The sequence below is a fragment of the Mirounga angustirostris genome, unplaced genomic scaffold, assembly GCF_029215605.1.
Source record: "Mirounga angustirostris isolate CCGP_5_RB_7025 unplaced genomic scaffold, mMirAng1.0.hap1 SCAF_7, whole genome shotgun sequence".
Classification (NCBI taxonomy): Eukaryota; Metazoa; Chordata; class Mammalia; order Carnivora; family Phocidae; genus Mirounga; species Mirounga angustirostris.
The window spans coordinates 70,199,222-70,214,540 of NW_026991715.1; the positions used below are offsets into that span (position 1 = coordinate 70,199,222).

General features: G+C 37.7%; 1 protein-coding gene across 1 annotated transcript in view; it reads left to right on the top strand.

Annotated features, from left to right (window-relative positions):
- Positions 1 to 15,319, top strand: part of ADGRV1 (adhesion G protein-coupled receptor V1) — a 515,575-nt gene that overhangs the window by 303,368 nt on the left and 196,888 nt on the right. The gene's annotated exons all lie outside the window — the stretch shown is intronic.

Sequence of the window (15,319 nt, forward strand, 5' to 3'; positions counted from 1 at the left end):
TTTCATAGTAACACATGAAAGTCAGTCTCGTCATTGCTGGTCATACAACTGATATACACAGGTGGAATAATGATTACATAAAATTAAACGAGAGTTTTTAGTTATGTCAGAAATAATCACACCTTGCATTTCAGAGGTAGTAACTAATACAGCTATTAAATATTTAGGTACTTTCAAATTTCTGTTACCAGAGATTATAAGTGAACATTTAAAATGTACTTCCTATTGAAATCAGTTGGTGTACTTAAAAAGCATGATTTTTCAAATTTGTTATATCAAGATTAGAGACCTGGCTCCATTGACTGATTCATTTATTGAATGCATACTCTGTCAGGTCCTGTTCCTAACTTTGTTTAGAGCTGCAAACATACAGACAAAATTCCTTTACTTGTGGTGTTTATAGTTGGTAATGGTGGCAGGGGGCAAGGGTACATACCAGGTTGGGATGAAGTGCAATGAAAAAGGATAAAGCAATGCAAAAGGACTGAGAGTAGTAGAAGCTGAGCTACTTTATATCGAGAGGTCAAGGAAGGGGCCTCTCTGAGAAGGTATCATTTGAGCAGAGATCTGATGGAAATGAAGATGGAAGCCATGCATGTAACTGGGGAAGAGCATTCCAGATGAAAGGAAAAGCAAAAAGCAAGGCTGTGCTGAGGTTTATATGAGGAACAGTTCATAAGAGCATGGAACGTAGGGGGGAGTGGTCGCAGAAGAAGTCAGGAAGATGTGAGAGGGCCTAGTAGAGTCTTCTTCCAAAGGGCACAGGAAGCCACTGGCGGGTTTTGTGCAGAAGGGTGGACTCACCTGACTAACTTTGCAGAGGGTCACTAACTTCTGAGGTGAATCTACACTATACACGGGACTGGGATGAAAGTAGGAACACAAGTCATTTTGCAGTTGTCTAAGCAAGAGATGATGGGTCTGCATGAACTTGAGGAAGTTCCTCCACTTTGTTGAGGGTGTTTCCTCATGTTAATGTGGGGATAATGAAACCTATGTATCAACTTGTTTGGAGGATTAAATGATAGAACCTCCAGGGTCCATTTAGCCAAGACATTGTGGAGCTGATTCATTCAGAAGATCATCTTTAGAGTTTTATACACACACACACACACACAATCAAAATCGTACCTTTGATTATTTCAAGAGTCAGTGTGCTTAGTGTTCTCCCAGTCTTTTGTCTTCTCCGTCAAATACATTTTTCACATTAATTGTATTTCTCAACACAAGTATGTTTCTTTGACTATATACCCCACCCCCAATTCACAGAACTGTGATGGCTCCCTGTAACCTTAGCTTAAAGTCAGAACTTCTGGATTTCATGTTTGAAAACCTTCGGTATTGAGCTTCATTCACCTACTATATGCAGCATCAGACTGCTCACCATTTCCTGTAAATGCCCTGCTCTCCAATCCTCTTTTGCTTTCTTTAGGTTTCCTGCCTGGGATGGCAAGGGTATTAATCTCAGTCCACCCACCCAGATACCTGAGGAATATAACTCCATTTGATCCTAGCTGAACTGGGCCTCATTCTGCTGGGTGGGGGAAACTTAATCTGCAATTCTGGGCTCCCTTGGCCTTTTCCTGTGGCTGTACTTAGGTTCTTGAAGACTTTTATAATAATAAGCCATCTGAGGGAAGAAGGCAAGGGCGTCCTCAATCTAGTCCTCTGTGATCATTCATTGGCAGTTCCACTCTGACTGGCATCCCCGGGATGTGGGCCAGTCCGCTGCTCCATAAGAGGGGCTAAGGTCTTCACTTCTCCCTGAGAGTGAGTAGTTTTACTCAGGGTTCTGGGGCTTTGTGTCTCCCTACAATACTCATTCCAATGTGTGTACTCCTTGGGCTCTGACTGGTAGCAGTGGAGTGAACAGAATAGCTCTAACATATTTGGGCAAGTTTTGCTCTCTAATATAGAGACAAGAAATTGATTATGCTCTTGAAACTTACGGAAATTCATAGTCCATATGTACAACAGAAAAAAAAAAGTCTGAAAAAAAGGCATGTGATTTTCTAATAATTCTTTTGTTGTTGGTTTTAACTGTTAACTCTGTGGGTACCACAGAATCTACCTTTACCCTTATACACACACATAAGGTATGTGTTCACCACAGTTAGGAAGATGTATTGAGCTTTTATAGGTAGATATTCAAATGTCTTGTGTCTTGAAACAGTATTTCTGAGAATGTGGCTTGAGAACCAACTCTATCAGAGTTATCTGGAATGCCTGTTAAAAATAAATTATTCTAGGGACGCCTGGATGGCTCAGATGGTTAAGTCAAGTCATGATCCCAGGTGGGATCGAGTCCTGCATCGGGGGGGCTCTGCAGGGAGCCTGCTTCTCTGTCTCCCTCTGCCATTCCCTCTGCTTGTGCTCTCTGGCTCTCTGTCAAATAAACAAATAAATAAAATATTTAAAAAATAATAAGTTATTCTAAAATTTTGCATTAGAATCTCCCATGATGAAGCTTGATAGTTGGCATTTGTAATAATTTCCAAGATGTTTCTTTTATACCCTAGACTTTGTGAATCATCACTGTAAGTAGTGGAAAAAGACAATGACCATGTTCTGCAGTGTTCTCCCAAACAACCTTTTTGATTTCTTCTAGGCTTAGATATTTTAGATTATGGATCAAATTTAGTTAATTATTACTCGATTATTAATTTTTTTAAATTTCTGTTTATTTCTAGCATTAGTCTTGGTGTTCTTTCTCACATGCACACACCCATTCTATCTGTATATAAACCTATACCTACTTCTATAACTTTCAAATTTATTAATATGAATATTTTGTATCTCCGTGATGTTTTTTTAAAGTGACATCAGATGTACCTGTAAAAATCTTCCTTTTTTCATACCCAGTATTGTTTATTTGTGCCTCTTTTCTTGATTTCTCAAGGTTTATCTATTTTAGTGACATTTTCAAAGAACAAGCTTATGGTTTTGCTTACTGTCTCTATTTTTTCCAACAGTTTACCCCTTCTTTATTATTTATTTTCTTCTAATTTACTACTTTCGTTATTTAGTTTTTGAATTAATGACTTTTTAGTTTTGTTTTGTAAGTAAATAAAATTAAATCTATAATTTACCCTTAAGTATCATTATAGCAGCTTTCCAATAAAGTTTGGTACTTTTGTTGTCATTTCTAAACATTTTGTGATCTCCATTTTAATTTATTGAATTAATCTGGGAGCACATTTAAAATTTTTTTAATATGGTTTTATTTTTTTACTAGTTTTTTATTGCTGATTTCTAATTTAATAATATTGGGTCAAAATGTAGTATATATGACACCATTTTTAAAATGTTGAGATTTTAGGGGGAATCTATTACCTAGTCAATTTCTATAAATATTTCCTCTTACCTTGTTAGAATTTTTGTTTGTTTAAACTTTTTTTTATCCTTACTATTTTTTTCTGTGTGATTTATCAGTATCTGATAGAAGTGTTTTAAATCTTTTTTTTAAACTGTATTTATTTAAATAATTTCTACGCCCAATGTGGGGCTCAAACTCAAGACCCTGAGGTCAGAAGTCGCATGCCCTTCTGACTGAGCCAGCCAGGCTCCCCTTAAATCTTTTATTTTGATTGGGTATTTCTCATTATCCCCTTTTATTTTTTCTTTATTTTTTTTTAAAGATTTTATTTATTTATTTGACAGACACAGCGACAGAGGGAACACAAGCAGGGGGAATGGGAGAGGGAGAAGCAGGCTTCCCATGGAGCAGGGAGCCCGATGTGAGGCTCGATCCCAGGACTCTGGGATCATGACCTGAGCCAAAGGCAGACGCTTAATGAATGAGCCACCCAGGCGCCCCTCATTATCCCCTTTTAATTCTGTCAGATTTTGCCAGATATGTTTTACAATTACATTATATTTTTCACATATTTTTGACAGTTTTATTTTCTATTTTAGGTATCCTTTTATATCCTTTAATGTGTTTTTCTTTTAAATCATATTTTGTCTGATTTTTTTAGTGCTAAGATATCTTCTTGTTGCTGTTTTTAGTGTATTTGTATGGTATATCTTTTTCATACTTTATTTTCAGCCTCTTCTGTGTTTTTATTCTAGATATAATTTCTTGTAAGCAGTTAATAGCTTGATTTTTTTTAAATTAAATCAGGTAGTCTGTCTTTCTTAATAAATGAGTTTAATCCATGTCTGTTTATTGTGATTACTGATATATTGGATGGAATTCTACATTATTTCTTGTTTTCTGTTTATCATCTTTTTTTCTCTTTCAGTTTTCTCCTTCCCTATTTTCTGTTTAATCAATAATGTTTTCTTTAGCCTTTTATATTTCTGATAATTTGGAAATTGTGGATTGCATTGGTTACTCATAAATTTTAACATATTTAATTGTAAAAATGTAGCAATGCTTATAGTTATTATTTTTGTCTTCTTTCTAACTGTAACAAGAATCTTGTCAATTTTTGTTTGCAGATTTTTTAACAAAAATTATCATTTATCATTCTTTTCGTAAACAGATAAAAGTTTTGATGCATATGTTACTTGCTGTGTGTACTGTTGTTTCTCATATATTACACTTTCCTGGTGAGTTTAATTTTCTTTAATGAGTCTTTTGGCAAGTACACTGGTGCCAAGTATCTTAGTCTTTTCATAAAGTCTAAATATCTTTATTTTGCGCTCAGTCTTGAATAATAGTTTAGCCAGGTATAAAACTCTAGGTTAAGAGCTATATTTCTTTGTCATCTTGAAAATATCACCTCATTCTTTCTTGTCATCTGTTGTAGCCAGTGAGAAGTGTATTGTCAGCCTGTCATTCTAATGTAGATAATTTGTATCCCCCCCCCTCCTCTGGTAGTTTTTTTTTTTTTTTTTAAAGATTTTATTTATTTATTTGACAGAGAGAGAGATAGCGAGAGCAGGAACACAAGCAGGGGGAGTGGGAGAGGGAGAAGCAGGCTTCCCGCTGAGCAGGGAGCCCGATGTGGGACTCGATCCCAGGACCCTGGGATCATGACCTGAGCCGAAGGCAGACGCTTAACGACTGAGCCACCCAGGTGCCCTCCTCCGGTAGTTTTTGAAGCTCTGCAGTTTTATTACAGTATACTTAGGTCTAGATTTATACTTATTTATAGAGTACTTGGGGTACACTTCAACTAATAACATGTTTTTCCATAATTCTGAAAAAAAATTTTAAAGATTTTATTTATTTATTTGAGAGAGAGAGCAGGAGCAGGGGAGTGGGGCAGGGGACATAGAGAGGGGGAAGCAGACGCCCTGCTGAGCCCAGAGCCCAATGTGGGGCTCTATCCCAGGACCCTGAGATCATGACCTGAGCCAGTCAGACACTTAACCAACTGAGCCACCCAGATGCCCCAATTCTGAAAAATTTTTCATCAATTGCCTCATATATTTCTTTACAATTTCCTCTGTTCTCTTTTTCTGGAGGATATGTTAGGATACTTTCCTATACCTTAAATATTCTTTCATAATGTTTAACCATGTCTTTCTGTGCTGTATTCTGGGTGAGTTCTTCAGTATTCACTATATTTTCATTAATTCATTCTTGATCCCAGCCTAAAGTTATCACATTTATTGCATCTATTTAATTTCAATAACTATTTCTTTTAAATTTCAAGGATTGTATAAGAATTTACCTATTCTTATTTCATTTCTGACTGTGTATATTTTATAGCCTCTTGCTATTTTTACTGATAACTTTGTCTTCATTAATTTCTGGTCATTGTTAACATACTCTTTTAAGATCTTTGTCAGATTGTTTTATGAAATTAATTTCATCTGGAGTGTATTTATGTACAAATTATTGATTTTATTGATTACCTTTCATTTGCATTTGATTTATTCTTATGTTCTGAAATATTGCTTGGCAGACTCACTTTTGAGTGGCAGATTTTTTGTTTTGTTTTGTTTTCTCCCTTCTCCTTTTCTCCCTTCTCCTCTCCTTTCCTTTCTTCATCACGTCTTCATATTTACTAGTATTTCAGTAGCTTCCACCTAAAACTTAGAGCCCCATTCTGGAATTCAGATTTACAATAATGAAATAATACTGGGTATATGGTTAATCTAGTCTTGGAGCCAAATGATGACATGGCTCATTTTCTCATCAGGAGAATATATTGGTGTTTTACCCAGTCCTACAGCTCCATAAGACACTAATGTGGGCAACAACAGGCAGAAATAGTTCTGGTCTTTCTTCAGGAAGTGGGAGTCGTGTGCTGCCTTCTTGTTAGCTCCAGGTAACAAGAGCTGAGTCGAGAGGTGCCTTCTGTCCCGGACTTCTTATCCCTCGGTTTCACGGAGGAACCCATTCCCCAGGCTCTCACCCATGGTAGCCTGGAAACTGTTTCCTCCCTCAGAGAGGTGGATGGTAGCTAAAGCACGGTTTCTCTACTGTGTTGTTTCTTCCTGTTAGAAAGCTAGCGATTAGACTTCCATGCGAAAGTGGGGCCTCAGTGCTAGCTTGATGAACCAAGTGGGAGTCGTGTGCTGCCTTCTGCAGAGGCCTGAGGCTCCCTTGGAATTAGGTTTGGGACTCCCTTGCAGTGCTCTCACGCACGCACACAACAAAATGCTTCCACCCTCAGGAGCGGCTGTTTAGCTGAAGCATATATATAAAGGATATAAAGTACTATGAAAGTACATGTGGAGAGAAACGACAATAACTTAGAGAAAAAAAAAATCTCTCTATTTCACCTGGTAATAATACTTAGAATTGATAAGCAACTTTTCCTTGGAAATTTAGATCCTGTGCTCTGCAGAATAGCATTTCTTTTCACTTGGTTTTAAAATATCATATCTAACATTTGAATAGTGATTTCCAGGTTTTTTAAAGCACTTTCTCATTGGAATCTCATGTGATCCTTAAAAAAGTCCAGTAAGTTAGACCATTTCTGTGTGGCTTCATGAAAAGCAGAAAATCATGTTTTCTCAGAGAGCTTAAGAGAGATTGAACATATTTATTTTACCCTTCAACACTGATGCTGTTTTAGAGTTCACCATGCAGACAAGAGATCCTGTCATTCTTACCTTACTTCATACAGATCAAAAATAACTTATTTCCCAAACATACAGCTTAGTATTTTTATTTACTTTAGGCCTTCAAAATGGCATTGTTGACTTCTTTTCTCCTTAAGAACTGTTCCTGTAACTAGCTCCTAGCAGTTACTGAAGACTAGTAGAAAAGCAAAAGATCTGCATTTATTTCACAGAAGCAATGTGAATAGGATCAGAATCTTCCACTCTCCACTGACTGTCTTTTAAGGACTTGGGTGTAAATTTGATTCTGTCTTCTCCAAAATATGAGTTGCTTTAGGTGCACACTCAGTGTGTGTGTGTGTATCTGTATGTGATATATCACAAAAGGAAGATACATCATCTATGTCGTTTTTTAGTTTTCTCAAAAGGCACAGTGTATTTGGCATTTACTCTGAATTTACAAGTCATGCATGATTTTGATGATGTTCCTTCTTACTCCAAGTTTGTCCATTACTGGCAAAGGGATGATACCCAGGTGAGTTGGCTGAATTTTAGTACAATGCTCTGTTGAATTGTAAACATATACTCTGGGGACAGACAGACTGGGATGTGTATACTCTGCCAAGTCTGTTGCCATAGTGAATGTGCTTCCGAGTCAGAATTCCTAAGATAGAGAGGGAAACCTGTGTCAAGAGCTTGGAGGAAGGCTTTAGAAGGTGGCCAGTGGAGATGTCAAGTTTTAGTACTCAGCTTCAGGGGTTACATCACAAACTCAAAGGTCTTCAGGGGCCAGTCACACCAAAATGTATGAATGAAAACAAGTATAAAGCAACGTGGAATGGTGACAGATGGGACATAAGGGGTACATGACCTGCCTAGGAGCTTTCTCATTCAAATTATCAAAAGTACTGAACTGGCCAAAGAAAACACATGTGGAGACAAAAGTTCACTTTCCAGTGTGTGATGCCTGCTGTTAGGCCAACTTCAGGTCTCTTGGCTGGTCTACTTTGGTGGGTCACATTAGATTTGTCAAGCGTATGTTAGCATCTAAGCGGGTTCTAAAGCCTTGAGTGAAAGAGTCAAAGCATCGCTGACCCTATCCCCTTGGCCTCATCTTTTCTCTGTTACTCTTACTCCCCCCACAGTACATGTACATGCATGCATGCACACATACCTGGTCATGCACAGGCCTGGAAATATGGAAGCCTGAGGCCAACACTCCACTCAGAACAGGTTGGTATATTAGTCCTCAACCCAAGCAGGGAAACTGTACATAATATGGGGTGTGGTAGCTGTTTGGTGTAACTAAGTAATGTTCATTTTTATTTCATCAGAATATATAATATTTTTGTGCTTTCAGTTAACTTTTATTTCCTTTGAATTTTGGTAATGACATATACTTATTCTGAAAACAAAAGTTGCTTTGGAATAGTTTTCCTTCCCAAAGGTACTGTTACAGAAGGGATATATTCAGTACTTAAAATAATTGATTTTAAAAGCAGTGCATTGCTTAAAATAATGCCACTGCCTCAGAGATTTTCCGGTTTTCCCTTTGTTGGGTGACTCAGGACTTTCTGTTTACTCTTCCTGTCTGTCCAGTGGGAAAATAGGAAAAGTTAGGATATTTGAATGAACTTTCCTTGGATTCTTTTCAAATTCTTTATTTAAATATTTCTGTAGGACTTCATAAAGAGCAAACAGAACAATTGTACAGAAGGACTTATGATGAACCAATGGATAAAAGCTATTGAACTAACAGAACCAGGAGAATAGGCGAAATACAAATATAAATGATGATAAATAGTACACATGCAATTATATTTGCTTCAGGTTAATAGGATCTTTTCAGACAGTTACATCATTAATAGGTTATTGAATGATACTCCGTGATGTTTTTCAGTCTGTGGGTTAATTGGACAGGCTATGTGGAAGCAAAAAGCCATGCTCTGTTGTAATTGGAACAAAAGCCTAGAGAAAGAGAGGAAGGATGCTGTAAACACTGGAGCCAGCCAGTTTGAACTGGAGCTCATTAGAACGGACCGGAGAGGAGAGGTGGGACCAGCAGAGAGGAGCACTGGGAAGGGGAATTATGTTCAGCCAATTCCTCATTTCAGAGGTTCACTGTAAGGCTGTTTAGAGACTCTCATTTGAATGCGTGGTTATGGGCATAATGTTCTCACCAACTTCTTATTCTTCTGTGAAGGAAACACAGAAATAGCTGTTTGTACTACAACAGAGATTTCTCATTGTTTTCTCCTGGGATTTGCCTTTCTCCCCCCTCCTTTTCAGAGAAGAATGTGAATCCTGGTAAAGTAGCATTCTTCGTTTTGAAACTTTCTTAAGAAAAAAATAAAAACAAAGTATAAACAAAACATGTTTCTAGAAAATTCCTAATAAATTCATACCAAATAAAAGAACTTCTTTTAAATATTGGAAACAGATATCACCAGAAAAGCAAATAAAACTATACTTCAAAATGATGTCTAATTACAATATTGTAGAATACGCATTAGGGACATATGTTTGCTCTAAATCAATGGAAATCACTTATAACCCTTGTGAGGATTAAAGTCACTAAAGATTTTCTTAGGTAAAAGGAAATGAAATTGGTTAATATTAAATGATCAGCCTTTTGAAAATTTATAATGCAAATAGCGATTAAAAAAATAAGAATGAGTTTGAGGAATGAGTTAAATTGAATGGGCAGGAGGGTGGATGTGGGGCTTCTGGTATGTTTCAAACTCATGATTCTCAAATCAGTTCTGTCTCATTAATTTTGGGTTTTACTACTACTGGGCAGCAATCCAAAATCATTTAAAACTTGCTAGATGGTTTCCACTGTAAGAGTCACTGCCAACTCTGTCCCCCAACTGAAAATACAGGGGTTGGAGACAGAACTGGGAGAACTGTCTAACCCAGAGTCTCAGCCATACAGGTATCCTAAGGAGTTTAAAGACTCAACTTCAGAGCAGACTCTTGTGCAGAATAGAGACAGTCTAAATTGAAATGCATATGAAATAAAACCCATAGCTAACTTAATATTGTATTTTGACATTTCATTTATAGAAACCATCTAGGTTTTAACTCATAAATATTTAATGATTTTGGAAGTCAAAATATGATGATGTGGTTGATTTTAAATTTTCCATGGTGATGTGATCACAGAACGCCTGGGTAATCTAATAATCTTATTTTAGCCATTGATTTCAATCTTTCTTTTCACAAAGCCTTATATAAGAGTAATTTACAAGAAAACCATACCCTTCTTTATTATCCTCCTCTTTGGTAGATATTGAGTAAGGAACTCTCGAAATAACAGGGTGTAGCAAAAAGGCTAGCTAAGCTAATCCAAAGGAAAATAATTAGAATTATGAACTAGCCACCCTTTCTTTGGTGATGACTCATTGATACCATTCACTTACTATGTTATGAAACACATTATGAAAGCCAACCTTGTGTATTGTAGCTCTAAGTGGTAAGATGATAGCAAGGAAGTTCCTGACAGTACTATAATCTTTAGCTAAACATATGTACTCGACAATTAACTGTAACAAGGTGAGGCAGCATTCAATTAAGAAAAGTCTAAGTAGCAAACACAATAAGGAGTTAGTTCTGGAAAAATAGAGGGCCAGGTGTATTTGGAGAAAGGGCTGTAACTTGGGTTGTTCGTCGGAGGAGTGGTAGAACTGAGTAGAAGAGATGTGAGGGGAAATGAACGTGAGATATTTACAGAAGATTGAGGAGTTTTTCAGAGTTAATGGTAGGTTCTGAGTTTGAGACTGGTGAAAGGTTTAAGTGTACAGATAAAGTGGGGTCGGGTTAGAGATTGTAAAGCTATTCCTTATAGATCAAGGCTCACAAACCCAAACGCCCCCAAGAGGCCAGACAAGCTATTTAAGTGAGGTTCAAGGGACTGCCAGGTAAATTAAATGTGTATCCTTTCTAAGCAGAAGCCACTATCCAACTCTGACTAGCTATTCCCTATGGCAAGGACATCTTTTTAAGAAAAATCAAATACATGAAGTATTGTGTGACATACCTGGATTTTTAAGGCAGTAAGCAGACATAACAAAACCTATCTGGAGGCTGCGACACAGTAGCCATATTTGTGTAGGAAAATAGTGAGCCTTGCAGCCTGTTCGTCAGGCTGCAGATATGATGATATTTTAGGAAGGTTGTCACAGTTGTTGCCCATAGGTGATTTTGAATGGGCAATAGCTACAACGTCAAGGAAGCCTTTTTTGAACCTTCTCCAACTAGGAGCTATAAATAGTCCCCAAGACATGAAGACTGACTAAGCTGGTCCTCACGTGCTTCTTTAGGGTGCTTTGGGTAGGAGGGAAAATTGTAGAGTAACTCTTCAGAACTGGCCTTCTCCTGTCGCTCATAAAAATGTCCTTTGTCGGGGCACGTGGGTGGCTCAGTCGTTAAGCATCTGCCTTCGGCTCAGGTCATGGTCCCAGGGTCCTGGGATCAAGCCCCGCATTGGGCTCCCTGCTCGGCGGTAAGCCTGCTTCTCCCTCTCCCACTCCCCCGCTTGTGTTCCTGCTCTTGCTATCTCTCTCTCTGTCAAAAAATAAATGAAAATCTTAAAAAAAAAAAAAAAATGTCCTTTGTCAGCAGTATCTGCATGGCCTGCCTGTAGCCACGCTTCACTTTTAATCGCCAAGAACAGTGAGGGATGGGTGGGTGGGTGAGTTGGTTGGTTGGCTGGTTGGTTGGTTGGTTGTGAGGATCTCCTGAGATCTAGATGTGGTTTAATCCCTTGTTTTCAAGTTAGAAGACCTAGAACCATTCTGCTACTTCCCAGCCTTAGGACCTTGGACAAATCATACAGCTTCTTGAACCTGGTAAACTCTTTCCCATTCTGGGGCCACGGCACATGCTATGTTCCTTTGGCCTGCAAAACTTTTTTTCTCCCATTTGCTGTCACTTCCTTGTCCTTAAGATGACAGCTAAAATGTCACTTTTTCAGAGAGGCCTCCTATGATCTTCCCCTCTAAATGAAGCCTAGGGCTGGTGTAACAAAGTACCACACTTAAAACAACAGAAATCTATTCCCTCACAGTTCTAGAAGCTAGATGTCTGAAATCAAGATGTCAGTGGAGCCATGCTCCCTCTACAGGCTCTAGAGAAGAGTCCTCCCTTGCTCCTTCATAGTTTTGGTGGGTGCCAGCAGTCCGTGGTATTCCTTGGATGGCAGCTACATTACCCTAATCTCTGCCTCTGTCATCACCATGGCCTCTGGCCTTGTGTGTGTGTTTGTGTCTTTGTGGAATTCTTAGAAAAACACCAGTCATGGGATTCAGGGCCCACCCTAAGCTGGTGTGACCTCATCTAAATTGATGACACCTGCAAAGACCCTGTTTCCAAATAGGTCAACTTCTGAGGTTCCAGGTGGACATGAATTTTGGGGTGACACTATTCAAACCATTACAAGACCTCTGTTTGACTCTCCTCCATTGTCCTGACCGTATTTGTAGTTATATGTTCATTTGTTGGTTTATCTTCCTGACATGGAAATGCTGTAAGGGCAGGCTTCAAGTCTGTTTTATTTGTTTCTACCTACTGTTTGTGCCTGGGTCATTATTGATCTCTAAAAGCGAATCATAAATATTTATATTTATGGGGCAAATTTTCTCCATTGGTAAAAAGATGGGGTTGGAACTGCTGGTCCTTGAGGTATTTCACAGTGCAAATAATATGTGATTCTGGCCTTTCTCTAGATGCTGAGTGATACCAGTTTGGTCCGCACATCAGTGCAGTAGGCATTTGCTTGCACGAGATTTTTTAAAACTTATGATTGCAGTATGTCTTTTATTTAAGGTTCTACTTGAAGGGAATGGAAAAAAAAATAAACACATGACCCTGAAATAACAAGTTGTTTGCCTGATATTAAAGAGAGAATTGTAAGGGCGCCTCAGTGGCTCAGTTGGTTAAGCAACTGCCTTCAGCTCAGGTCATGATCTCAGGGTCCTGGGATCAAGCCCCGCATTGGGCTCCCTGCTCCGCGGGAAGCCTGCTTCTCCCTCTGACCCTCCCCCTGCTTGTGTTCCCTCTCTCACTGTCTCTCTCTCTCTCTGTCAAATAAATAAATAAAATCTTAAAAAAAAAAAAGAGAGAGAGAGAATTGTAAAAGGGACAACCAAATTCGATACTCTGTGTTTTAAGTGTAGGGAACATTCATTCTGGGTTATATCGTACATACACTGGATATTATGAAAACTAGACCCGAAATCTAAATGTACTTCAAGCAGTGTTCACTTTTACCTTCAGAGTGATTGATGCCACAAAAGACCTTTTAAACTTCAAACAATTTTATTTCATAGGAGTATAATATAATTCGTTTATTTTTAATTTAAAAAGATGTGGGATAATTATTTCTCATGGAAGTTCATTTATCAGTTTGAATTATTTAACTGGACAACAATTGGAAATTAGTCATCAGTCTTGACACTTAACACTTCAGTGTTGCTGAAACATACTGTTTGGGAACTTCAAATTCCATCAGGAAAAAAGTCCATTTAATTCTACTACTGAAAAAATGGGCTTTTAAAAAAAATTAAAACATGATTTTGTTTGCATTAACCTTTAGAATGTTTATTTTTAAAAATGCAGTTCTAAAAAAATGCAGTTCTAAAATTCCTGAGCACTTATAATTAAAAAGGAACATAACTTTGTGATAAAAATGGTAAATAACTGACTATATTAATATTTTTTAGGCTGTTGCTATTAGTGAATAAAAAAGCTGTTCGTAAGTATTTTTTATTTTGCTAGAAATATCACCAAAATAGTCAGTCATAGTTTTGGTGTCGAAATCATATGTCATAACTATACTTAAGTTAAAGCTTTTTTAAAAAATCAGATTACTTCATGATGCCAGGGTACTGGGATTGAGCTCCGAGTTGGGCTCCCTCCTCAGCAGGGAGCCTGCTTCTCCCTTTCCCTCTGTCCCTCTTTCGCCCCGCTAGAGTTCTCTCTCTCACGTTCTCTCTCTCTCTCTTTCTCTCTCTGTCAAATAAATAAATAAAACCTTAAAAAATAAAAATAAATCAGATGACTTCAGTTCAATTCAATAGATACATTTTAATCCAGGCCCTGTGTATATGCTGAAGATAAAAAGCAAAATAGTACAAGGCACTTCCTGGCCAATGAACTGAATTTTCTCCTATTCCAAAGACAAATTTTTCTTTTTTTTAGTATTCTAAACTATCCCTGTAGTAGGAAGAGAGGAAAATTGAACCCCCAAGGACTGGGAAGATGGCAGAGTGTGAGCCATGCCCTTTTATTTCCCATCTTCCCAACCAAGAAGAGGACTTTGGTCATGAGCACAGGGGAAGAAAGAGAGGGGACATGGCTTTCCCTGTCACTGGGAAACTTTGGAGGCTCTCTGCATAATAGGGTACCCTTGCACATAATGGGTGGACTTGGTTTAGAGGTCCACCCAAGTATTCTGAGATGATTTTGAATGATAAGTCAGAAGGAAGCTGAAAAATCATTGTATTTTAGAGCAGTATAGTAAGGTACATTAGCTTTCACCAAGCCCTACCCTCTGATTTTAAAATGGATTGTGTTGCATTGACTATTTGGAAGTGACTTTGTAGAGTACATGGTGCTCTGATGGACTTTCTTGGACTAAGAAGAGATTCTTTTATTCATGTTTGATCAACCATTTCCAGAATAAAACATTGTTAAATACCAACTTTGTACAATGGTTGATCCATGATTGCTATCAGCATCTTAACAATTGAATGTTTGTACATGAATGTTGGAGAATATATTCAATGAAGTATGGTAGTCACTTCAGTGGAAAATGTAGTGTATTGCTGCATATTAAGGTAATTACACCATACTGTTCTCTGTGGAGAAGTAGTAGTCCAGGTGAGAGATAATCATAGAAAGGGAGGAGGGATTGACATATTCAAGAGGTATTTAAAAGCATAGTTGATAGAATTTGAGAACTAATTGCACAGGATGAAAAAAAAAGAAGTCAAGGGCTTGAGTAACTGGATAGGTTACTGAACAGAGAACACTGGAAGTACTTTTGGTGGAGAGGAGCAAAGTTCCATCTAGAGTCTTGGAGGGAATGGTTATACCTGAGTTTGTATCTCTGATTAAGTCACATAATCATAATCAGTCTTGTTCAAGTTTTAAATTTAATATCATCTGATCATTACTTATCTCATATAGAGCCTAGTAACAAATATCATTTTTGCCACTATTTACTCATAAAAAAGAGCATTTTGCTTAAGTTAATGTAATTTGTTTTATTAGAAACCATGGTTGTATTTGACACATAACTATAAAAAAAAAGTAACTTTTAATGGTGCAAGCAATCAAATGAAAAGGTCTCCAA